At 34.1% G+C, this 27,556-nt stretch overlaps 1 pseudogene; it reads left to right on the forward strand.

Annotated features, from left to right (window-relative positions):
• Nucleotides 1-2,855: 2,855 nt before the first annotated feature.
• LOC110646061 (obg-like ATPase 1) lies at nucleotides 2,856-24,251 on the forward strand (annotated as a pseudogene).
• The last annotated feature ends 3,305 nt before the right edge of the window (nucleotides 24,252-27,556 follow it).

The following is a 27,556-nucleotide window of genomic DNA, read 5'->3' on the forward strand; positions in this document are numbered from 1 at the left end:
ACGGGACATGCGTAGCAAGTACCCTTATCTGTTCAATGTATAATCATGTGCTTTATTCTGCCTTGTGTAAAATTCGAGGACGAATTTTCTGTAAGGGGGGAAGAATGTAACACCCCAAATTTTTAAATTTTATGAGCATTTTTGGTATTTTAATTTTATTTAAACTTTAGGAATTTTTTTGAGATTTTTCGGATTTTAAAAATCGGGTTCGATTTTTCGAAAATATAAACTTTGATGAATTTTAAAAATTAATTTAAAGACCACGTGGCAAAACTAAAAATATATTTGGAGTCTACGTATTTTTCTGAGTTTTCTGAAAATTTTTTCGAAATTTTTGGACCTCGTTTTCGGTCCCGAGGTAGAGTAAAAATTCAAAATTTTATATTCTGAATCGAACCGGCCTAATCGAACAGGACCGGATCGGACCGGTCGAATCGGACCGGTCTTCTTCTCTTTTTCTTCTCCCTCCCGCGCGCGTCGACCTTCTCCTCTTCTCTCTCTCTTTTCTCTCTCCTCCCTCCTCCCCTTACCGCGCCGCCGCCTCCCCTGCGTCCCCACCTCGCCGGCGCCCCACCTCGACCCTCCCCCACGGCCGGCCGCCACCTGGAACGCCGGAAAACGGCCTTAGAACGGACGCGCAAGGCGCGGCATCGTTGGACTTCCCGGCCAAAATCCGGCCGATCCGGCCACCAATTGGACCGGGTCTTGTGTCTAAAATCATCTATTCGGCGAGAGCTTTCCATAGACATCAAGAACGCCGAAATCCATCGAGCGGTTTGTCCGATTTTTGCTCGGGAAGATTTTAGCCCATTTCGACTTTTGGGCTAGATTTCTCGAAAACCGTGAATCCCACGAGAAAACCGAGGGTACCAGCACGCTCCACTCGTGCCGAGCTTCAGCGACATAAATTTCAAATTTTTCCAACACCGTTTTTCGGTGGGTCCCACGGAACTTCGCAGTGTTTTTCCGAGCATTAAATGAGCTTAGAAAATTCTGAAAAATTTATGTACTAACCCCCGTGTTATGGGCTTTGTGTAGGTATCCTCAATTTGCGGAAATTCTATAGTTGACCGGGTCTGCAAATTTCGGGCCAGACAGACCCGTTACTGGAAAAGTCTCCGAATTGGACCGAGGTTTTGGCTAGTCCCCCATTGTCAGACGTCCCGAGCGCGTTCCCGAAGTCGGAATTGGCAAAGGTAAACCCGAACCTTGCTTTTTCGTAATTTTCTAGTGCTTAAATAGGATTAAAAATCCATAAAATATTCGTGGTAGCTTAGAAAATTATGATTCTTTTTGCAATAGCCTAGTAATATTGCTAAGGACCGCGGGGCAAAGTTTTAGAATTTTTAGAGCTTATTTGGACAGTTTTTGCAAAAATGGTCAATTATAGAGATTATGGTTAAAATTGATATTTTACTCTCTGAGTCGAACGCTCACTCCTGTTCAATATTTTTTTCAGGCTACAGGATGATTTTATTTTGGTTAACCTGCTTTTCTCCTTCGTAGGTTGTTTATCAATATTTGTGTAATTTTATTTACTCCTAGAATTTTCGCATGTGTTAGAAGTATTTATTTGATTATGGTCTGTAATATTATTATCATGTTGGACCTGTAAACGTATAATGATATGCATGTTTGATGGATTGGATGAGGGAGCTGAGCTCCCATTTATTTTTATGAGGATATGAGTATGTGGAGGGTGAGTTGAGCTCCCCAATTGAGTATTTATTATGTTTACAGGTCGGGTGAGTCGAAAACTCCCCGTTGGAAAGTCCATTTTATGGCCGGACTTTATCCGTTTGTTTTCTTGATATTGGGCCCAAATGGGCCTTAGAGTTGGGTTAATGAACAGTTAGGCTTACTACGGGCCTCGGGGGCTTTAGGCTGGCCCAGGTCCTAGTGCCGGTCCGGCCTATAGGTTGGGTCGTGACATAAAATAAATGAATTTTATAAAATTTTCTAAATTTAAATTTAAGTTTTAAAATAAATAAATAAATATATATATTTTTTCAATTTTATGATTTGAATTGTATATAATTAAATATAAGTATCACAAATTTCATTGAAATAAATAAAATTTTTAAATAAATTTATAAAATTGATCAAGAAATTTTTATGACAAAATTACCAATATTTTCACTTTTTATTTATTTTTTTTCATAAAATTCTATTTTTCACACTTATCTTCATATTATCGCTCTCTTCCCTTAGAAAACCCATTTTTTTTTATCCTTATCTAGCTATTTATATATTTTAACTTTTTTTATACGGCTTTGGAGCATTGATGTATTTTTTATCCTTAAAAAATAAGCCATAAGAAAAATTTGTGTCACTAATTGATATTATTTTGTCATTTTAAATTATTTAATTTGCATAGTAATAGATATTATTTTTAGAATAATAATATATAAAATATGAATATATTATATATTTTAATAAAAAACATAAATATAAAATTATTATGTTAAATAAAATAAATATAATTTTTAAGTAAAATGTAAATGAATCTTTAATTCTATATTTATTTTAAATAACGTTATAAAATTTAATTGAAATTTATATTTTAAATTTCAACATATTAAATATAAAATTTCATTTACAAATTAATTTTGTATTTTAAATTAAGCATGCCAAAGAAGACTTAGAAAAATTCTTGAAGTTATTATTTAAAATAATTTTTTAAATTAAAAAATTTTAATTTAGTTATATTAAAATCTTTTTCAAATAGATGTAGTCAGAATCAACTAAATTAAAATTGTAATTAAAACCGATAAATAGATGCGTCAATTGCACGCTTAGAAGCCAACTAGCTTAGCAGCTTAAAATTTGAATTGAGAAAAACGACGTAGTCTTAATCAAAACTACGTGGTTTTAGTGCACATCATAACTTCAACGAGTCATCAGCTGCCCCTCGGCACACCGGCTCACCCCTGGCGTGTTCCGTTTTTTTTTTTTTTTTTAATCGAATGCTACTCAGTAAAATCGTGACAATTTTATCTCGCTCAGCCACTTCACAGCTGCTGTCGACGGTGTAGATCCTCGTCGTCCCCGACCACGGAGACACTGATTTCAGGTTTCGTTTCCATTCTTTCTCTCTTACTTTACGTCCCTCGTTCTCAGTCCCATCTTCCTTCCTCTCGATGGGACTTTCATCGAGGTCGCCGGAGAGTCACTATCCATCACTCTCACACTCTCGAGCACACCTGTAGAGTTCTGATACAGCTTACTCTCTGCGACATGTCCAGATAAGAAATATGCCTCCAAAATCAGCAAAATCGAAAGAAGCACCAGCTCAGCGACCAATTCTCGGAAGATTCTCCTCTCACCTCAAGATTGGCATTGTAATTACTAATTGTGCTTCTTTATATTATTTAATTAGTTTTATGTTTTGGTCTCAGGCTCGGATAAAGTAGGAGTGGTGTGGTGTTGCGGTAAAAATTTTGTCACTCTACGTATTGATAAATATACAAGTTGTGGGGCATTCACCGAGAGTGATGCGCCATGTCGGCGCCCGGGTACGTGTGGTGTTAAGTGAGAACAAACAGTGGAATAGAAAAAAAGATAGACATAAACAATAGAAGATATCATAGAAGAAGTATATGAATTAAGGAGTTGGATAGTAAGAGTATATAAAATAATTAATGAAACTTGTGGATACCTTAGAAAGTATAAGTTTGAATATTAATTGCATTCAGGATTATAAGTTTGAATATTAATTGCATTCAGGAGACTAAATGGGTAGGAGAGAAAAGTAAGGAAGTGTGTAATTCATGGTATAAACTGTGGTTTACCGGAAAGCAGAGAAATAAGAACGGAGTGGGCATAATCATAGACAGTACATTGAAAGACGCAGTAATAGCTATGAAAAGAGTAGGAGATAGAATTATACTAGTAAAGCTAGTTAGTGCTTATGTTCCATAAATAGGACTAGACAGCGAGAGTAAACTAAGTTTTTGAGAAGATATGGATGATTTAATACAAAGCATACCGAATCAAGAGAATGTTTTCATTGTTGGAGATTTGAATGGACATGTAGGAAGTGATAGACAAGTTTATGAGAATGTTGATGGAGGTTTTGGTTTTGGCAGTCGAAATGAGGAGGAAAAAGCATTCTGGATTTTGCTATGGCATACGACCTAATACTAGCAAATACATACTTTATAAAAAGAGAGTAATATTTAGTGACTTTCAAAAGTGGGCAACATAGAAGTCAAATCGACTTCTTCTTAACCAGGAAGACAAATAGACCTCTATGCAAGGATTGCAAGGTCATTCTAGGAGAGGTTTTAACAAGTCAACATCGGTTGTTGATCTTTGATGTCAAGTTTAGGAACAATTCAAGTAAGGTCAGAAGAAATAGTGTAGCTCGAACAAAGTGGTGGGAGTTCAAAGGAGTAAAGCAAGTGAAGTTCAAAAATGAGCTTCTCGAGTCTGAAGTATGGAAGCTGGATATGGAGGCCAATGATATGTGGATACAGATGGCATCAAAGATTAGAGAAGTAGTTAGAAAAGTACTTGGAGAGTCTAAAGGACATAGACCACCCTCAAAAGAGTGATGGTGGTGGATTGAGGAAGTACAAAAGGCAGTGAAGAGAAAAAGGGAATGGTATAAGAAATTACCTAAATATGATAATAATGAGGCATATGAACAATACAAGATAGCAAAGAAAGAGACAAAAAAGGCAGTTAGTCAAGCAAGAGCACAGGCCTTTGAAAAGTTATATGAGAAACTTGGAACTAAAGAAGAGGAGAAAGATATTTATAGATTAGCAAGGAGGAGAGAAAGGAAATGTCAAGATCTCAATCAAATTAGGTGCATTAAGGATAAATAAGGAAAAGTATTGGTGAAAGATGAGGACATTAAAGAAAGATGGAGAAATTATTTTAATGATCTCTTCAATAATAGTTAAAATGGTAATAGCGTGAATATAGATTATAGAACAACAGAAAAAAATGTGAATTATACTAGAAGGATTAGATCTTTAGAAGTAAAGGAAGCACTTAAGAGAATGAAAGTGGGTAAAGCCTGTGGACCCGATGAAATACCAATTGAAGTGTGGAAGTATTTAGGATATATGGGAGTGGCATGGTTAACTAAATTATTTAATAAGATTCTAAACTCAAAGAAAATGCTTGATGAATGGAGGAAGAGTATTTTAGTACCTATTTTTAAAAATAAGGGAGACATACAGAGTTGCTCAAACTATAGGAGAATTAAACTCATGAGCCATACTATGAAGTTGTGGGAGAGAGTTGTGGAGCATCGACTACGTCATGATACTTCTATCTTTCTAAATCAATTTGGTTTCATGCCCGGTCGTTCAACTATGGAAGCGATCTTTCTCATTAGAAGCTTGATGGAGAAATATAGAGATGTGAAGAAAAATTTACACATGGTTTTTATTGATTTGGAGAAGGTTTATAATAGTGTTCCAAGAGAGGTTTTATGGAATGTGTTAGAATAAAAGAGGGTATCTATTAGGTACATACAAGTATTGAAAGATATGTATGAAGGAGCAACTACTATTGTGCGCACAGTGGGAGGGTACACAAGAGATTTTCCGATCTCAATTGGATTATACCAAGGATCAGCTATAAGCCCTTAACTTTTTACATTAGTTTTAGATGAATTGACGAAACATATACAAGAGAGTATTCCTTGGTGCATGATGTTTGCGGATAATATTGTTCTGATAGATGAGACACGAGAAGGAGTAAATAGAAAGCTAGAATTTTGGAGAAGTACTCTAGAGTCAAAGGGTTTTAAGTTAAGTAGAACGAAGACAGAATACATGCATTGCAAGTTCAGTGAAGGCCAAACTGGTGATAGGGAATGAGTTCGTTTGAATGGAGTGGTACTGTCCCAAAGTAATCACTTTAAATATCTAGGCTCAGTCCTTCAAGTAGATGGGGGATGTGAGGAGGATGTTAGTCATAGGATTAAAGCCGGATGGTTGAAGTGGAGACATGCCATGGAAGTTTTATGTGATCGTAAGATTCCTAATAAATTGAAAGGAAAATTTTACCGTACAGCCATACAACCGACTATGTTATATGGTAGTGAGTGTTGAGCACTGAAAGAATCGTATGCATCTAAGATAAGAGTTGCAGAGATGAGAATGTTAAGGTGGATGAGTGGTCATACTAGACTAGATAAAGTCCGTAATGAGAGTATTAGAGAAAAGGTAGGAGTTGTGTCAATTGAAGATAAGTTGAGAAAAGGGAGATTGAGGTGGTTTGGTCATGTGAAGCGTAGACATACGGAGGCTCTAGTTAGACAAGTAGAGCACATTAGGTTAGAGGATAGAAAGAAAAAAAGGGGTAGACCTAAATTGACTTGGAGGAGAGTAGTACAACATGACCTAGAAGCATTACACATTTTTGAGGATTTAACCCAAAATCGTTCAGAGTGGAGAAAGCTAATCCATATAGCCGACCCCAAATTTTTGGGATAAAGGCTTAGTTGAGTTGAGTTGAGTTGTACCATTGAGCCAAATGAAGCTCGGGTTAATATCACTGATGAAAGATTCGAGTGGCTTTGCCAACTGTATAAGCCAAAAAGCGAGGTTTGTAATCTGGATTTTTGAATTTTGGTTTGAGCATATGCATCTCTTTTCTGGATGATGTTGATTATGTTGGAAAACTTGATGAAAGATTATGTTGGAAAACTTGATGAAAGCTTTGTCCTTTTTGAGCACATTTTTTTAATGGAGTACATCAAATTGTAAAATGCACATGGGCTTTATAGATGTATCATATCATATTGCTTGGAATTTTTGTGATAAATGAGCATGTCAAATTGTGGAAAACTGGCAACTACCGGATTTTATCAAAATGCCGTTGGATACTTCAATTGGGAACAGTGGACACATGTATGATGTTTGTCTAAGTGTTCATATAGAGAGACTAGGAGTACCTTATTGGCTAATAGCCTAATACATTAAATGAGTTTGTATACAAGAGTAATATTTCTCTTTACTGGCTAAAGCATTACATGAGTTTGTTAAACACTAGAAGCAAATTGAAACTTGAAATAAGTTTTATATTAAAATTCAGGTGCAATGTTGAAATTAAATGGAAATAAGATTGTAACTTTTTTTTTTTTCCAGTATGAAAGGTTAAATTTGTTGTATTGTGTGAGTAAGTTGGTGACCTTTCATTTCTGCAATAATGTATTTATTACCTCTTTGATCTTAATTTTGTTTGGCTACACTTGGAAGATGTTTGCTTTAAATGCTTGAAGACTTGGTTTATTTTAAAATGCCAAAAAAAGAAAAGAAAGCATGGAATTATTAAAATATGGAGGAAACATAGAGATAATATGAAATAGAATAGTTGTGATTTGTCACATGACATTCAACATGTACCCAAAATATTAAAGTTTTTCGTATGATGCAAAAGGTACACTTTAAGTTTTTACAAAAAAAAATTTAAAAGATGCAACTTTGCTATTTAGGAGTCATATCCAATGCTTTAAATATAACTTAATGATTTATCTTGTCATTATTTATTTATTTTTGCTGCATATTATTCCAAATTATTTTGTCCAGGTTTCACCTTTCTTGGAAATCCATGATATAGCCGGATTAGTTAGAGGTGCCCATGAGGGCAAGGGTTGGGCAATAATTTCTTATCTCACATTCATGCAGTTGATGGCATTTTTCATGTGTTGCGTAAGATGCCTACCAATCTTAATGCATTTCATTTTTAATTCACTACTTTATAGATACACTACTCTTATGGTGCTATAATCATGTGTAAGTAGGTGTTGAACCCATATGAAAAAGAATGAGATTCTAATTTGTAACCCCAATATTAATTTGTGATGTATGTAGATATATGGATTATGTTGTAGTTATTTTATTTTACTATGTGCAATATGAATGTTGTTGTTGTTGTTGTTCTATTTCAGAATTATGATGTTCTATGTCAACATAGCATTATAAAGTTCTTATTAGCAGTTGGAAATGTTTTATGCTTAACATTAGGGGTGGCAATTTTAGACACGACTCGCGAACACGATACGAAAATATAGAGTTTGAGTTAGGCTTATTCGTGTTCGTGTCGACCTATTTATGACACGATTATAATCGTGTCATGTTACGGGTTAACCCGCTAACCCTACTTGACACGTTTATGACACGATTTAATATTCGTGTCACGTGTTGGCCGTGACGCACTAACTCATTTGACCCACTATAACTTATGAACCCACTTATATAGTGTTTTAAATGGGTTAAGTTGTGTCAAATCGTGTTAAATGGGTTATTTCGTGTTAAGTGGGTCGTATCGTGTTGAATACACCTAATACAATTTAATATTAATCGTGTCGTGTCGTGTAACCTCTATAATAGAAGGGTCGTGTTCGTATTTAAATTTTTGACACGATTTATTAATCGTATCGTGTTCGTATCGACTTTAATCATATTTGTGTCGCGTGTTGACACGATACAAACACGACCCATCAACCCGAATTGCCACCCCTACTTAACATTATAATAGATCAGTGCTTTTTTTGTTCTTGTTGGATAAGCCTAACACTTAGTTTGGATGCAGGGATAGGAAAGGATAAGACAAAGGAATAAGTGATATTCTTTGTTCAAGAGTTTTACATGATGGGACAAGAAAGTATAGGGAGGGATAAGTTATCCTTCAAACTCCTCTTTACTTTTCCATCATAATTGAGGGCAAGAGCGTTATACCACTTGTAACATTAAAAATATTCTTTAAATATGACTATTATGCACTTAATGCTTAAAATCCTTTCTTATCTCTTGAAACTTCCAAACATAAGAAAGTACTTAATCTTTTATTTCTTTTTTATTTTTCCTATCCCATGGATTAAACATATCCCTTATTTACTATCGAACAAAAACTCCCAAGTCCCAAACATAGTGCGAGTGTTTTTATCTTCCATGAAATGTTTGGCTAAACGATTTGGAGGATTTTTCATGCTTATTCTATACAACACTAGCATATGCTTTCCCTACTTGTTAGGTGGAGTTATACTTTAATCTCCATTAGATAGGTAAGCCATAGAAAAGGCTTTAACAAAGATAACATTTTGAGATTATTATGCTACTTTCACTTTTTAAAGAGCAGACAAATTCTCCTGCAAGCATCTTACAAGACTCTTTGTTTCTCGTGGGTATGTTCAATGTACTTGTAGTCAAATTGGCAGTTTGTTACTTTGTTTGGTATTGGCTTTGAGTATTTATTATTCTACTCATAATTGATTCATGAGATTCTTGGTATTATTTCATTCCAAAATTTACTTATTTTTGTCCATATGTGCCTTTGAAGATCCAGATATTATTCATGTTGATGACTTTGTGAATCCTGTGAGAGATCTAGAGGTTATTGGTGATGAGTTACGACTAAAGGTATGTGTCCTAATTTAATTATGGTATTCTGATGATTTATACTAGAGTTTTGTATTTGGACTTATTATGCAAAATGCTTTAGTGTTCTTAAATGTGCTCCTTTATGTGGTCTTATAATGTAATAGTTCCCCTCATGTCTTCCAATTATTGATGCATTAGTGATGGAATCTGTGTTTTGAAAGCCATCTTTCACACAAACACTTCATTTAACTTGAGGTTATAAAATATATTTATTGGAAAATTCAACTGTGCAATCCTCCTTATATAACATGTTCTAAGTGTATAACATTGTCTAAGTCTCTCCCCCCTCCCCCCTTCCCCTTTTCTCTGGTGGCAGTAAGTTGTATGAAGTAGAGAAAATTGTTTAAAATTCATGGGGCCTACTTGTAGACACCTTCGAGCCCAAAACACTTGGTGTGTATGCGGAAATTTAATAAATTATTGCAAACACGAAGAAATACATGAACTTGACATTATTCAAGTGGTATGAGTTAATAAATAGTTGAGCTACGTTGGGGCTTTTTAATTACATATTGCAGTTGTCAAATATTTTTATTTTCTATTTTTAATAGAATTGTAGCTTAAGTAGCAACTTCCTTTTTCTTTGTTCAACTTACTACTTTTATCTCGATTTCAATGTTCCTTTCATTATTATTATTTTTTTCTTCAGCTGTGATGTTAAAATTTGTTGGTGTTTTAAAACCTACCTTGATTGTAGGATATTGAATTCATGGAGAGAAGAGTAGAGGATCTTGAGAAGAGCATGAAGCGGAGCAATGACAAGCAGTTAAAAATAGACCATGAGTCGTGTCAAAGGGTTTGTACTGTACTCTAGTAGTTTTTTTTTTCCCCCTTGAATCTGTAAATTTATTAGCATATTTAGTCTAATCATGCATTGTTTGCATTTTGTCCATTGCATATTTATTAAAGGCATGGAAGGCCTTTGTGCCTCAATCATTGAAAGGTGAGCAATCTGATTTAGGTGCATCCCTTTATTGTCAAGGTGTGTGCCTCAGGTAACACAAGCATGTGCCTGTGCAATCTTTCATAGGATTTTGAAGAGGAATCTATTTTTTTTTCCCTCTCTTTGTATTATTTCTAAGGGAATGAGACTTCTTCAATCGGAATCAGATTGACTAATTCCTATGATTTTGTTATCTTAAGATGACTTTCCTTTTTGTATATTTCCTTCAATATGGTTGTTATGAGCGTGAATCTTCTTTTTCATAACTTAATCTTCTCTATCAGCACTTAAATATGTAGTTGGTGTTCATTGGTGATGGTTTATGGTATTGAAGGTCAACGCATGTCTTGAAGATGGTAAAGATGTTCGCCTAGGAGACTGGAAAGCTGCTGATATCGAGATATTGAATACGTTTCAATTGCTTACTGCCAAGCCTGTTGTTTACCTGGTAAATCTTCTTTCCTTAGCTCCCTTCCTTTCAACTTATGGCTGGGAAAAATTCTTTACTGGTTCGATATTAAGTTAGCAATGTTTTTATATTCACAAGTCTGCTATAACTGTTTGGCATTTGCCCTTTACATCTTACGTTTCATTTAGTCAGTTTATGCATTATATTTTGTGTCCTGTTTATGTTAAAAATATTCTACAAATCAATACAACTTATCGTTATCTTGTAATTGTAAACTTTTGATGTAGAATGAAGGCTGGGGTAAGTTAGCGACTGTTTCCTGCATGACTAAGTTAATGACTTATGGTTGGTGTGGATACATGTGCTTGAATTAATTCAAACTCTAAGCTCTTTTGGAAGTAAAAGGACTTCATTGAATTGAGAATAATTTGTTGTCGCAGTTGTTTCTGTTAATAAACTTGTAAAAAACAAATATTAGTACACAATCATTAAAAGAAATCAGAAGTAATGGCATGTTGTATGCCATTGTTATCTACTTCGCTTGCTCAATAACTGTTGACACAGACAAGGACTGAATTGAACTTACCTATGAAGATCTCAATGGTATGGAAGTTGGTCATTTATTATTCATGCACTCATTTCCGAGTTACAATTACAAAAAGAAGTATGCATCTATGCTGTTAATATGACATTTTTAATAAATGTCTCTGTAGTTGACAAGTGTCTCCATGATATACATTTTTTTGATTTGTAATGCATATTACTGGATGTCAAAATCTAGAGAGGTCATACCACAACTATCCTACATTTTTCAAAGTGTGAGCATATAAGCATATTCAAAGTTGTCAAAAGGACAAGATGTATTGAGATGTCAGATGTGAGGCATGGGTTTGCACCTGAAGATATGAGGCTCGCACATACTAAAAGTGTGTATAAAGCAAAGATAATGCTTTTAATGTGCAAATTAGTGAAAAAAAAAAATCAAAATATATGATAGAGCATAAATATTGGAAGAAGATAGGATTAATTAATTGTTGGTGTATGATCTTTTTCTATTCTGCTATTTTATGTGTTGGAACATTTTTTTTTGCAATCAAGTGTTTGAATGGAAGTCTGATCACTGCACATTATACTTACACCCCAAATATAATTATGAAGATCTTCAAGTAAACATATCCAATGGTTTACTAAGTTACTATAACAAGTGTGTGCATTGGAGGCTGGAGCCTCTTCAAAAGGCAAGCACTAGAGAGTCAAGGTGAGTGTTGAAGGGATGGTTCATTGCCTTGGGTTCTCTAGGTGCAAAATGTTGGGCCTCACTGTGCCTTGCACCTGAGGCACGTGGCACACTTTGATAACTATGAGGCATAAGCTTATCTCTGTAGTGCAAAATTTCCAAACTAATGTACTACTACTAATTTACAAATTTGAGCATGTCAAAATTTAACTTCGAAAAGTTCAGAATTCAAATGGTTTATAAATCAAAATGCAAATGAACTGAAATACATACATAAATTTTCCTTCTTCCAGCATCACAAGAGGGAGGCAGGTTCATGCCACATAAGCATGAAAGTATTATAAATCAACTACAGTTTCCAAGTAAAATAATCTATTCCTTGGCACCACACAGACTTGAAAAGTTGCTTCGTCAATAAAGTATTGATGCTTTCTGAGTATGGAACTGTGGTTAATGAACTAGTGGAAAGTTTACCTTAGCAATTTTGATATCATGCAATTTTCATTATGGAAAAAGAAAGCCAAAATTGCTTGTTTCAAAGCTTAAAAGAAGATTATTCTAAGCCAATGCTTTTAAGATTTTATTAATGTTTATGCTGCAACATCTTGCAATATCTATGACATGTCTAGTACATACATCTATTTTTTGTCTCAAGTAATCTTTGAGGATGTTTCTATATCACACTTTTATTCTTTGCAGGTTAACATGAATGAGAAAGATTACCAGGAAAAAAGAACAAGTTCTTGCCCAAGATTCATGCTTGGTCTGTTGACCTTTTTCTTTTAGCCTTCATATTTACCATTTTGCATTATTTGAATTTGTTTTCTATGAACTCCCTTTCCCTCTCTCCTTATGTTGTTTGTGTGTGCCTGTTTATCCTCCTTAAAGGTCACACATTTTGTATCATGTAATTAAACACATGCACATTCGAATGCATGGATGATGGATCTCAACATAGTGCACGGAAATTAGCAAAAGCTCCTCTTTTACCATATCATCAACTTGTATTTTGTTTGTTCTTTTGATGAAATAGTGTCTTGACAGTGCAATACCCATTTCATCTTCCACCTTTGATGTTACATATCGGAGTTTTTTTTTTTTTTTTTTTGAAGATGAAGATTTTCAAAAAGAAAGTAATTAGTGTTTTGTTTAATAGGGTGCAGGAACATGGGGCTGAACCAATTATTCCTTTCAGCTGTGTGTTAGAAAGAAATCTTGCAGATATGTCACCTGATGAAGCAGCAAAGTATTGCAAGGAGAACAAGGTTCAAAGGTCAGTAATGAAGAGCATTACTTATAATTGAGTAGGTGTTTTTTTTTTTTTTTTTTCCCTCTTCTTATTTGAAGAAGAATAGCATTTTAGATATTGGTTTTTTGAAATTTACATAGAATTGATGAGCATGAAAAAGAAAATCATGGGCTGTCAAAAGATATTGTAAATTTCACGAGTGAGAAAAATTAAGTTACAATAATATTGTGCCTATGTTTTTTCAAGTAGAAGTAAATTATTCGACAGCACTGCCCTGTGCTTTTTCACTTTTCAAGAACTTTGATAATTGGTCTCTAAAATTGAGTGACAATTGAAATTCATGGCTTCTTTGTGGTTAAGTATGATATGCTATGATTTTTTTCCTTACTTTGTGAGTGCATTTTGCTTGGTTGGGAGGAAGATGGCTTTATTACAAATTTAAATATAATTGAATGCAATGAGCTTCATCACAGCCACTTGTTCAAAGCTGGCTGTTTAATTTTTTAATTTTGAGAATCTCAATGGTGGTGCTGAAATCTTAAATTGAGGTGATAATTTGTAATACCTAGATGTTGGGACTTCTACTCGCTAATTTTTTTATTCTTTCAAATTGCCTGAAATAAATAGTCCTTTAAATTGTTTGTATCATTTGCATAAATGTGAATGTAATGCATACCTTAATTGTGAACTCAATTATTATATGTTTAACTTTTGATTGTCTTTATCATATTCCTTAACTTTCACAAATTTGGAGAAGTATGTTGTTTTATTTGCAAGTATTCCCCTACTCTCTGCTTCTGGTTCCATTCTCTTAGTAAAAAAGTTTGATGAAGTTATTTAATTTTTTTTTCTCTATTTGCATATAACTATATCCAACTTCGTTACAGTGCCCTTCCAAAAATCATAAAGACTGGATTTTCTGCAATTAATCTTATATACTTCTTCACTACTGGCCCTGATGAGGTAATAAATACATATATCTAACTTCTTTATATCATCGTTTGTTGGTTTCCCTTATCCTTTGCAAGTCTTATGAAAATGTTATCCGGATCTTACTGCCTTTGAATGTGTTGGCTATCTATCTAAAAAATATTATGCTTCTGCTTTGTAGTTATAGTGATGATTTATTGCCTAAATATGTAATGAACTTTACATGGCTAATAATATTTGTTTGAAAAAGGGTATTTTGCATGTCTTGGCTATTATTTACATGATTAAAGCAGTTTCTTGTATATATGGTGTTAGAATCCCTTAATTAGTGCATTAGCTGTAAATTAGAATGTAAATTAGTGATGTTAGGGATATTTGTATTTATTAGCTTTCATTTTCTTTTCTATTAAGGCTCTAGCCTTTGTATATAAATGTGAATCATTGTAACACAGTGAAATACATCAAGAAATTCTTCAATTCTCTCTAATCTCAACATGGTATCAGAGCTTAGCCATTTTATCTGGCAATTTTTTTTTACAGAGAGAGAACAGTGAGAAATAGTAAGGGTTTATGTGGGTAAGCCTTGAAAGCGGGTCTGTCGAGGGAGGTAGTTGTCACCGCCCCTCTGGGAAGGAAGAGAACCTCGTCGCCGGTCCTTGCCTGGAGTCTCGCAGCCATCCGGTGAGGCACGTGATCCCACGCGCAGACAAAAGGTTTTTGCCTCGTGTACACGCGTCGACGCGTGAGCCTGTTCCTGGTCAGTTTTTCTGGCCGTACTTTTTTTCGACGACATTCCTAGTGTACCGCGCTTTTGCCCAGCCCATTACTATCTCTTGGTTTGTAATTTTGTTTTTGGGTATTTGTTTTTTGTCTACTGTTTTTTTTAATCGGTTCTCTGAATCATGTCTAATGCAAAAAATTCAGTAGTTAAAGGGAAAATGACTACTATAACTGAAAATTTCTCATTAATTATTAGCTCCGTAAAGCTTGATGGGACAAATTACCTTGCATGATCTAGATCGTGTCTCCTTTTTATTCAAGCTAGAGGGTTGCAAGGTTATCTTACTGGAGATAAGCAAAAACCAGAAAAGTCTGCTTCTACCTACAGTCAGTGGAAGTCAGAAAAGTCTCTTATCATGTCATGGCTTATTAATTCCATGCAACCACACATAGCTCATGGGTATTTACTGTTGAATAGTGCAGCTGTCATTTGGAATGCAGTTTCTCAGACATTCTCAAGTTGAGAACGATGTATAAGTGTATGAGTTTCGAAACAAGGTTCATAGTATGAAACAGGGTGAGTTAACTATTGCTCAATATTATGTAGAATTGAGTGGTCTATGGCAGGAACTGGACTTTTACTAGGACTTTCAGGCCTCATGTCTTGGAGATACAGTTAAATTTTAGAAGTTGGTTGAGAAAGAGCGGATCTATAATTTTCTTGCTGGGTTGAATTTGGAATATGATTAAATTAGGGTCCAAGTGCTTGGGAATGATCCTTTACCTACCTTAAGACAGACATACTCTTATGTTCAGCAGGAAGAGAGTTGGAGGAGTGCCATGATTCATTTTATGTCTGTTGATAAGGCTGGGTTAGTTGCTAATTCCTCATGTAAACAGTCAAATGGTTCATCAGATAGGGATCAACTACATTGTGATTATTGTGAAAAAAACTGGCATACTAGGAAACACTGTTAGAAACTGCATGGACGCCCCACTAAAGGGCATGGAGGAAAAAGGATAGGCTTTACTAGACCACAAGCTAATGTATTCGAGGCTGTGAATCTGCCTGAAGATACTACTACCACTGGGATGTTTTCCAATGAAGAGGTACAGATTCTAAGGCGTTTGCTATCACAACTTGAATCGCAATCCGTCACAGTTGCCTCTTATAACTTCGTCAACTCAGGTAATGCTTTTCTTGCCAATCTTAATAATTCTTTTTGGGTTATAGATTTTGGAGCAAATAAGCATATGACAGGCTTTTCAAATAAATTCATATTCTATTCTCCGTGTTCCGAAAAAGAAAAAGTTGGCACTGCGGATTGATCCTTATCTAGTATTTCTGGAACAGGTTCTGTTAAATGCACTCTTAATATAAAGTTTTAGTTTTGTTTTACATGTACTTAGCTTTCCTATTAACCTCTTATCTGTCAGTTCAATAAAAAAAGCTCCAAACTGCAAAATTGAATTTTTTCCAACTCACTGTGTATTTCAGGAATTGACAACATGGAGAACGATTGGCAGTGGTAGACTGCAAGATGGGCTATATCTCTTGAATGATTATGTTGGCCAGGCCATGTTGAGGCAATCTATGGGTGCTGAGGAACAAATTATCATATGGCATAGGAGACTAGGACATCCTTCATTTACTGTGTTAGAAAAACTTTATCATTTTCTGTTTAAACAATACAAAACTGAATGTTAGATGTTATGCTTGTGAGTTTGCCAAACATACTAGATAATCTTATCCTGCAATAAATAATAAGGCTTCAGTTCCTTTTTTGACTATCTATTCTAAGGTATGGGGCCTACTCAAACTGTGTCTTTATCGGGTTACAAATGGTTTGTAACCTTTATTGATTGTTGCAGTAGGTTAACTTGGGTATATTTGATGAAAGGGAAAAATGAAGTTCTCTTGTTTCTAGCAGTTTCATAAAATGATTAGTACACAGTTTGATGCTCATGTTAAAATATTGAGAATTGATAATGGTACAGAATATATTAATTGAGTCTTTGAGGAGTATTTGAAGGCACATGGGATATTACATCAGACTTGTTGTGCTAATACTAGTTCACAAAATAGGGTATCTGAGAGAAAAAATAGACACTTACTTGAGGTTGCTAGGTCTCTTATGTTTGCCATGAATGTCTCTAAACTTTGCTGGGGGGATGCTATTTTTTCTGCTGCATATCTTATTAACACAGGATGCTTCTTTGGACATTGGAGTTTAAGAGTCCTTTAGAGGTTTTGCAGGGTAAAAATTCATATACCGTTCCTCCAAAGGTATTTGGTTGTGTTTGTTTTGTTTATAAGCTTAATAGTGGGAAATTAGAACCTTGAGCCATAAAATGTGTTTTTGTTGGTTATTCTAGTACTCAGTAAGGGACATAGGTGTTATCATCCTCCTTCACGGAAATATTTTGTGAGTATGGACGTTACCTTCAGGGAATTTGAATCTTATTTTCATCCACCTCTTTAGGGAGAGCATAGGAAGGAAGAGGTGTATTTTCCTTCATCCTCATCCTCTCCCAACCTTCAATTTCAGGGGGAGAACATAGGTTTATAGCCTATACCTAACTCTTGAGAAAGACTGAAAAGGCCAGATTTGAGAACATATGCTCGACGAAAAAAGACAGATATAGCCATCGAGCAGGAGACTATTGATCAATCGGAACCCCTGGATTCAATTCCTGGACATCTTGAGGTATGTGATGAGTCTCCTTTGGCTCCTAATGAGTCTAATTTTGATTCTCAGTCCGTTCTTCTTTCTTCTGATAATGATCTTGATATTCCTATTGCTCTCCGGAAGGGTGTTAGGACCTGTACTAAACATCCCATTTCTAATTTCATTTCCTATAATTTTTTGTCTCCATCCTACAGAGCCTTTCTACTGTCTGTTTCCTCTGTCTTTATCCCACAGGATTGGAAGAAAGCTTGCCTCGATCTAGAATGGAGGGCCGTTATGGTGGAGGAGATGAAAACTTTGGCAAAGAATGAGACATAAGAACTGGTTACTCTCCCACTGGAAAAGAAGCCAGTTGGATGCAAGTAGGTGTTCACTGTGAACCATAGAGCAGATGGTTCAAGTGAGAGGTATAAGGTCAGATTGGTAGCAAAAGGCTTCACACAGACGTACGGAGTAGATTACCAAGAGACCTTTGCTCCTGTTGCTAAAATGAATACTATCAGAATTCTGTTGTCATGTGCAGCGAATCTTGAGTGGGACTTGCAGCAGTTTGATGTTAAAAATGCCTTTCTACATGGTGATTTAGAAGAAGAAGTGTATATGAAAATTCCTTCAAGTTTTGAGGATGAGAAGACTAGAGGGAATGTTTGCAAATTAAAAAAGGCTTTGTATAATCTAAAACAGTCACCTAGAGCATGGTTTGATAGGTTCAGTAAAGAGATGATCTCCTTTGGATGCTACCAAAATAATGCTGATCATACCTTATTTATGAGGCATCGTAGAGGCAAAATCACACTACTTATTGTCTATGTGGATGATATTGTGGTAACTGGTGATGATGAAATGGCTCTTTTAAAGGAGCGCCTAGCACAGGAGTTTGAAATCAAATATTTGGGAAGGCTTAAGTACTTTCTTGGAATAGAGGTTGCCAGATCAGATAAGAAAATCTTTATTTCTCAAAGAAAGTATATCTTGGATCTGTTAGAAGAAACATGAATGCTGGGCTGTAAACTGGCAGAGTCTCCTATTGAGGCCAATCATAAATTACAAGCTGGAGTTGGAAAATCAGTGGATTTAGGGAGATATCAGAGGTTGGTTGGCAGACTAATTTATCTTTCACACACACCGGACACAACATATGCAGTTGGTTTAGTGAGCAAGTATATGTATGATCCTCGTGAATCTCATTTGGAGGTTATTTTTCGCATCTTGTGATACCTAAAATCTACACCTGGGAAATGACTTCTTTTCTTAAAGCATGGTCATCTTCAGATTAAAGCCTTTACAGATCCAGATTGGGCTGGGTCTCTTGATGATAAGAGATCGAAATTAGGATATTGTGCTTTTATTGGTGGTAATCTAGTCACCTGGAGAAGTAATAAGTAAAATGTGACAGCTAGATCCAGTGGAGAAGCCGAATTCAGGGCAATGGCTCAAGGTATCTGTGAGTTATTGTGGTTACGGAAGTTGATGGAAGAATTAAAATTGTTTGAAGCTAATGGTTTGTTTTTGTTTTATGATAAAAAAGTTGCAATCAGTATAGTTCATAATCCAGTTCAGCATGATCGGACCAAGCATATAGAGATTGACAGATACTTCATAAAAGAAAAAATTGTGGATGGTTCCTTAATTGTCTCTTACTTAGGTTCGAAAGATCAGTTAGCTGATGTGTTCACTAAAGGGTTAAGTTGTAAGGTGTTTCATACCCTAGTTTGCAAGTTGGGCATATGCAACATACATAAACCAACTTGAGGGGGAGTGTTAGAATCCCTTAATTAGTGCATTAGCTGTAAATTAGAATGTAAATTAGTAATATTAGGGATATTTGTATTTATTAGCTTTTATTTTCTTTCCTATTAAGGCTCTAGCCTTTGTGTATAAATGTAAATCATTGTAACACAGTGAAATACATCACGAAATTCTTCAATTCTCTCTAATCTCAACATATGGTTTTAAATGTGTGTGGTCCGTTGGTAAATAATTCTTGATTGTCCAATTTAATACATCTCCATAACAGTGCTCTAGTTTACACATGTGGAATGAAGATAACTTACTATAAGACGAGGGTTTTAGCCTTAATGACAACAAGTTATATGTATTGCTTTCGGCCTTGAAGGTTTAGTGCTGTAATTGTTTGTTTAATTGTGTTCAATTCCCAATATTTTTGTCAGATTACACAACGTAGATTGTTTGACTGAAAGAACTTATGGCTTGCTGCCTTCATTTTTTTCACTTAAGAAGGAAAATTTGAGGAATGTCCTCATCGAATGCGCACTGGCCATTTAGATATGATACATTGAAATTCCTTGTCTTCAAAAATTATCTTGGCTTCCCATCTACTATTGATTAGGGCTTCCTTAGTAAGCTAGTTGTAGGGCTTGCCACCCAAATATTTAGATCACTTCTTTTCAGGTTAATAACAAAGAATTCTGGTTCATATGTTCAATTTTGTATGTAATTTGTCTAGAACATGCTCAGAACAACTCTAGTCTAGTGAAAAAAAAAAAACATATTATCACCATGGACTGAATGGCATAGCCCTCTAAAATGGTTGTACTAAGGTTTTGACACTCTCTCTTTGCCTCTGTTTCTAAAATTTTTCAGCCTTTTACTATATTTTTAATTAATTTGTTTAAATATAACTCTGGTGCTACCATGTTGTTGTTACTATTATTATTATTTCTTTAAGTTATGTGCATGATCTGTCCCAATTATGCTGTATCTTTTTTACTTCTTAGATGGTTTACAACCTCCATTTTAATCAATAATGAGCTTCATGTCTAAATAATTTGCTTTTGCAGGTGAAGAGCTGGCAAATCAGACGACAAAGGCTCCTCAGGCTGCAGGGGCAATCCATTCTGATTTTGAGAAAGGGTTTATATGTGCTGAGGTTGTTCCTGGTTCTGTTCTTGGCCTTTTGTTATCATTCTAGAGTTTCTTTTAAGAACTTTACCATTAAATCATAAATGATTAACCTTTTTCATTGCCGAGTTGTGCATGTTTTAATTCTCAATAATGTTGCTTTAGCTGTGGCACTTTTACTACTCATGCTCATTTATCAACTTTCTATGTCAGAATTCTTTAATATTTGTTTTTCAACTTTTTATGTTGGAATTCTTCAATATTACCTTGTTCTTTTGGGCTCATGGAAAATGTTAATATATCCATTGGTGAGAAGATTGCTTAACCGGTTGATAACATCCAAGCATATTCTTCAAGTGATTAAAATATGGTTTTCCCCATTGTTGTTTTCTAAAAAATTTTCTTGTTTGGTAATGAGATTGCTTCTTAACATGCTTTAAAAATGATGATGTAGCAAATCCCTGCACAAACAGCATCCTCAAAAACTGTTCTAAAAGGAGCGCTTGCCTAAGGCAACCCATGCAGGAGGGAATGGCCAGGTTACGTGCATAGTTATTAAAGGCTAAAGGCGCACTAAGGTGCCAAGGAGTCTTAGAACTTAGGCGCAAGGCATAGGCACGTGCCTTCGCGAGGTGACGCACAAAAATAAAATCATAAAAGTCAAATAAATGTGAATATTCCATCTTCAAATAACATAAAGCTAAAAACAATAATAACTAATAAGCTTTTTAGTACTAATATATTAAAACTTGAATAGTCTTTTAGTGTCTCAAAACTAAAGTCAAGCAATCATAAAATAACTACTCTTTAATCTTCATCAAGAGTAGCATTATAATCTTTTTCGTCTTCTTCTACACCTTCATCCTCTTGATACTCATCTTCAAAATTAATATCTTCATCATCTTCCTCATCTTTAAGAACTAAAAGAGTGTTATTTAGTTTTCAAGTCAATGGATGATGTTTTTCCTTTTTCTTTTGGCATAGATCTTGAAATAAGTGTAGATGCCGTTTTTTTTTTTTTTTTTTTTTTTGAAAAAGATAATAAGAGTGGTAGTGTTGAAAATGGAAATATGGGAGGTTTGTGATCCTGGGTGTAGTGATTTGATGAGATTTTGGCGACTAGTTATCACTAACGATACTCATTTCGATAACTTCCTAATGCGTCAATATTGGATTCTAATAGATCAACAAATTTCTAGTTGAGTGATAGTGCTTTTTGTCAATAGAAGTGCTTGTTGAAAGTGGAAATAAAGAGAGCACGCCTTTCTAGAGCCTTGCGCCTGGAACAAGGTGCATGCCTAGGCGCATATGGTGAGGGCTTGGAATATCGCGTGACTTTCTCCTGTGGAGGCATTAGAGTTGGAGCCTAAAACGCACCTTTAATAACTATGCTTACGTGCATGGGGCACAAAGAGAGAGAGAGCCACAAACACAATGAGCCAGACTGAAAAAAGAAAGGAGGAGAGGAGACTTCTTCCTCTGTCTCCCCCACCCACTTGGGTTTTCCTTTTTCTTTTATTCTTTCCTTTCCGTTCCCCTGTGAGAATCTGAATTTAAATTTCAGATCCACAATCTGAACGACTGAACTGAATCAACTGGAACCTGGACGACCTAGGATCTTTTTAGTTTTTTGCCATTTTGCTGTTGCGCTTGATGTTCTACTTTTACTGCTGGATGTTAGGAGCTGCTGATATTGATTTTGCAAGTCTCCCTTCTGTCTTGATTGCTGCTTGTATTTGCAAATTAGACTGTTTTTTAGTTGCTGTTCTGCCTTTCTAATCTGTGGCTGGGTTTGTTGTTTTGGCTTGTTTACTTATTTTCTGAGTGCTGCATGGGCCAATAGTTTCTTAGAATATAGATCTTTGTGGTTTTTGATAATTGAAGTTTGTTGATATTCCAGTCATATGATCACTAGGAATTATTAGCATCCTGACCTGACCTGACCTTTGCAAGAACAACAAAGGCGATTTTCGGTAGGTTTAGTTGTAGAACCGGCCTTGGCAAGAACAACAAATGTGATTTTGTGGACCTAATGTTAAACATTAAAGATTGGTGGAACCTAAATCAAGTTTTGTGACTATCAGAATATGCTAGGGAATATGAATTCCTAACCTGACCCCTCACTGTGTCTGTTTGATGGATTTTGTGCATTTTGGCACCTTGCCTCACTCAGGCCTAACCTCCATGTCCCCTAGACACCTTAGTGCGCCTTGCACCTTCAATAACTATGCTCAACAACACTATTGGCCTATTGCTATTATTATCACGATTTCATCATCTTTCTTATATTCAATTTGTATAATGTGATCACAATTTTCAGAAGTTCATTAGTGGTCTGGATATTTGTTTGGTTTTTGCTGATAATTGTTAAAATGTTTAGCCTTGCAAAGTACTTATCTGTGGTCTTCCAATAATGGTTAGGTCATGAAATTTGATGATCTCAAGGAGCTTGGCAGTGAGGCGGCTGTTAAGGTATATTCTTGAAATAGAACTTGTCATTATATATGTAGTTGTAAAGCAGTCAATCCACCTTTTCTTTCCTTGTTTGTTTAACACAGGTGATGGGGGGTGTTTATGAATGATCATTCCCATCTTTCAATGTTCTCAATCTAAAATTTGCTAAGTTAGCATTGGAGAAACTAACAGCTAACAGGGGGAAATTAAAAGACAAGGAAAAAAAAATAAACAAAATGGGACGTGATTGTCTCAAATTGAAGCTATGATGGGTGTAACAGTCCTGCAATATACACCTTTGAGCTTGTGTAAGACTTTGGATTCCATAAGCAAAAATGCCAGAATGTAGAGTGGATTGATATACTGTTATGTTTTGTGATTACAGTACAAGATCGCTTGCCTTTGTTGGTGGTAAACTGGTAGGATATATTGGTTTATGTTAATCCAAGTCTTGTGAATTGTTGATTTTTTTGCTGATTTTGACCATCAATTGCTAAGGTTATTAACATCTTTATAATGGAAGCTACTATCTAATGTCCAGGAAATGTATATGGACATTTGTCTTTTGTGGTCTTGGCAAATAAAAAGATATATATATATATATATATATATATATATATATAGCTTGTTTTTTACCATCTTGTTAAACATAGTCATTGTGCAGTGTAACAACCTCATTCGTAATATACATTGCAACAATATTGGTAGATTAGCAAGACTTATCGTGATTGTCAGGTCAATCTATATTTTAATTAAATTAAAATCCACAAATTGCTTCTCATTGATTTCTTAATTCAGTTATAGAATGGTCAATGCTTAATCCCTTCATGACTTGTATAATTTCTTTTGCCTTGCGGTGCAGGCTTCTGGAAAGTATTGACAGGAAGGGAAGACTTACGTTGTACAAGATGGAGACATAATATTCTTCAAGTTTAATGTGTCAGGGGGTGGAAAGAAGTGAAATCCATTTGTAGTGGGGTGTGGATTGATCTACGGAGATTGAAATATGATTATAAGAGTCATTGTTTTCGAGGTCACATCTTCATGAAACAAAAAGGGAAAGGCTCAAAGGCATGAGTTTCCACTGGATGTAAACTCAAAATCGATGTTGGTGGTTCAATACAAGGATGGAGGCTCAAGCAGACGAATCACCCATGGTCTCCACAGCCTCAGCTAAAGGCAAAAATATGTTTTGCAATTTGTAGAAATTTCTTTAAAATGGATGTTAATACAGAAAGAATGCGAGTGCAAACTTTTTAAGAGCCAAGAGGAGCCAATAGATGCAGGTAGTATTTAATATGCAAATTGTCTATTGCCTTTTCAAATATGATCTAAATTACTTTTGATTTTGGTGTCTCATCTTTGTTTTGTGTGTGTGTGTGTGTGTGTGTATATATATATATATTACTAGAAATTACTAGTGAAAGGTCTTGAAAACCATATCAACTTTGCCCTGATGGCAAATGGTAGATGGCACTGTCACTTGCCAACCTATTTCTGTCGGATAACATTTTCAATCTCTCCTCGAGACGTAACTTGAACAACAATAATGTGAAGAAGTATGCCTTTTCTACAAAAACAAACAGCAGTCAACAATCTCAAGCCTTCATTTCTAGTGTTAAATATTCTCTTTTGAGGAAAACGTCTTTCCGCCTAAATCATTGCAGGCCGTATCAATGCTTCAGATTTGACATTTTGTGTTATTATTAGCCAATTTGCATCTCAGTCTCTTTGTATATTTGGTTTAAGATTTTTTTAGGTAAAAATGAAATTCATTGCTGACAAAAGAAATATCAACCTATGAGCTACTGGAAAATATCTCTAAATATCAACCTATGAGCTATAATTTTCAATAGGGACAACAATGGACAAGGGGATCGGTGACACGAGAGCCTTTTACTGTATTTGGTTAATCAATCAATCGCCTATTTTCGGTCATTTGTTTTAAAAAATAAATTGAAAATTTTTTAAATTTAAATTTCTTCAAATGCTTTAGTCCTTTTATTTATTTTTAGTCTATTTACCTATTATTGGTTTAGATAAAGACTAAAATATTCTCTTTAAGATTAACAATTTTATAAATGTTTTAATTTAATTTTTCTTATAATAGAGGCAAAAATATTAATAATGGTTAAACTTAAGAACAAAATAGTAATTTGCTTAAAATGAAATATACTATAATATATTTAGAAAGCGGCTAAAGTGTTTGATAGAATTAAAATTAAATAATAATAATAATAATAATAATTTTTCCAACAGAAATGTGTCATAAATTCTCTATGCTGCCTCTTGGTTGGTGTAAGAAAGGTTCGTTGTATATTCAATGATGGACCCCATAGCTTTGCTTTCATCTGTCATCTTAAAAGAGTAGGTGAGGAAGATAGTTTATGAAAGAGGCGAGGAGTCGATGTGAGCAATGAATATGGTTCAAAGTGATGGAGATGTAGGCTTTGAATGAAAAAATGGTAAAAAAAAATTTGATTGATTCTTGCTACTTTGATTCCAGAGAGAACACCAACTTTAATCGATTCTTCCTATTTTGAGATAATTTATAGTTTTCCTTCATTGATTTAGAGAGAATTTATTATACAATTTGTATGGTTATCTTTCATGGGAAAGTTTCAAGCGATTGGAGGAGACAGGTCCTAAAAGGCATCTTTGGCTCCGACTGTGAAATCATAAGATATTCATTTCTTTTGCATGCTTTATGAAAGATTTCATTCCCTTAAGAGGTCTCGGTTGAATAGTATATAATGTTTGGATTTTTATTAATAAATTTTATTTGTAGTAAATTATTATATTTAATATCTTCATTACAAAAAAAAAAAAATATAATTAAATTAATTTAAATAATTATCATAAACCAAACACGCTAGTATAAATTAAAACGTTTATAAAATTTAGTTATACAAAATAAGTTTAAAATTTATTTAAAATTGACACCTAACATTCAAATTCAATGTTCTCAAAATAAATAAATAAATAAATAAAATTAAAGATGTGCAAAATATCGGCTAGGGTCTTACACGGCTTCTCTTAAAAGTCGGCAACTTTCCACCCATTTGTGTTAAGCGTTTCTTAGCATTTGTAGAATATTGACTTTAGTTTTGTCCATATATATAAATTATTATTATTATTATTATTAATTTTCATAATTTTAATATTATTTTTATTTCTATGCTTCATCTTCATGTAATGCATGCTTTATAATCCATATGAAATTTTGAATTGTTCAAATGGTCAGTCCACTAATAAAAAACCTACTTTGATTTATTTATAAAATTTTAAAATTAATTTATTTTATTAAAAGAATTCTCAAAATTAATATTATTTTGTTATTATTGTTATTAATGAAAACTAGTTATAATTTTATTAAAGTCATGTGTTTTTTTTTAGTCTGTGTATTCGTGTATTATTAATTAATTTTAAAAAAAAATCAGCTAATGGGACAAACAAAAGAAAAAAGAGTGGCGCAAAACTCGGAAGGTAACAGTAACGGAGATGATGTGAGAGAAAAAAGGTGACGTGAAGGTCCAGTCAGCAATGCGTAATTGGTAAATGGTCTCCCACGTGCCCGCTTGAGGAGGAATTATATACTAACCCCATTCCAAATTTCTCAAGGAAGACGGTGCCCGATCTTGGACACGTGTAAATTCCTCATCCTCCAATTGAAACTGTAAATTGACCATTGTGAGCAACTGTGTACCACCTCCTTTATTACCTGATTGCAAACCCACCACGTAATTCCTCTTAATTTGTGTTGAATTTTCTAATTATTATATTGTATTTATTAGATATTATCAAATAAAAAAAATAAATTTATTGAACATTACATTATTTATAGCCTATATCAATATGTAGTAAAGTTAGCATCCAATATTTTTTTAATAAATATTTATATATAATTTAATATGAGCTCAAACACATATATAAATGAATTTAATAATTATTATATTAAATATTTGTATTAAGATGTAAAAAATTAATTGAAAAATATATATATAAAGCATAAATTTATATATAAAAATTTAATATTACGATTTATAAGGTCATTTCTTATTAATTTGAGCTCTCCTTTCCATAGTCACATTCAATTTCTTAATATATCTATATAAACTATTCATTTCCATTAAATTAAAAACTCTTTGATTTTTTATATGTTTAAATTAAATAATCATAAATATATAATTCTTATTATATCTCTTATAAGAATTAATCAATCCTTAGAATAATTAATTAATCATTATTGCCCTTATTGCTCATGTAAAGCACCATTTCCAATTTTCATCTCCATTATAGACAAAATTAAAAAAAAAAAAAAAACCATTGAGGGAGGAAATTATATAAGAAATGTTGTATCTTAAATATTTTTTTTTTTAGTTTTTAAAATTTACAACTTTATTTCTTAAATGCCTTCAAAAATCACTCTAAAAAGAGCTCATGAAAAAATAATATATATATAAAATTTATTTCACATTTTAATTATACGAGAGGGATTTTGAGTTTTGATATTTTAACTGAGTTCTTGTAACAAAGAAGAGATAATTAGATTAATGGAGAATAGCCAAACCTACCATATAAACAAAAATTGCTCCCCTTTAAAAGGTAGGTAATTAAGAAGCTTTTTATATATGTGGAGAAAAACCGAACAAAAAGGC

The sequence above is a fragment of the Hevea brasiliensis genome, chromosome 16, assembly GCF_030052815.1.
Source record: "Hevea brasiliensis isolate MT/VB/25A 57/8 chromosome 16, ASM3005281v1, whole genome shotgun sequence".
Taxonomy (NCBI): domain Eukaryota; kingdom Viridiplantae; phylum Streptophyta; class Magnoliopsida; order Malpighiales; family Euphorbiaceae; genus Hevea; species Hevea brasiliensis.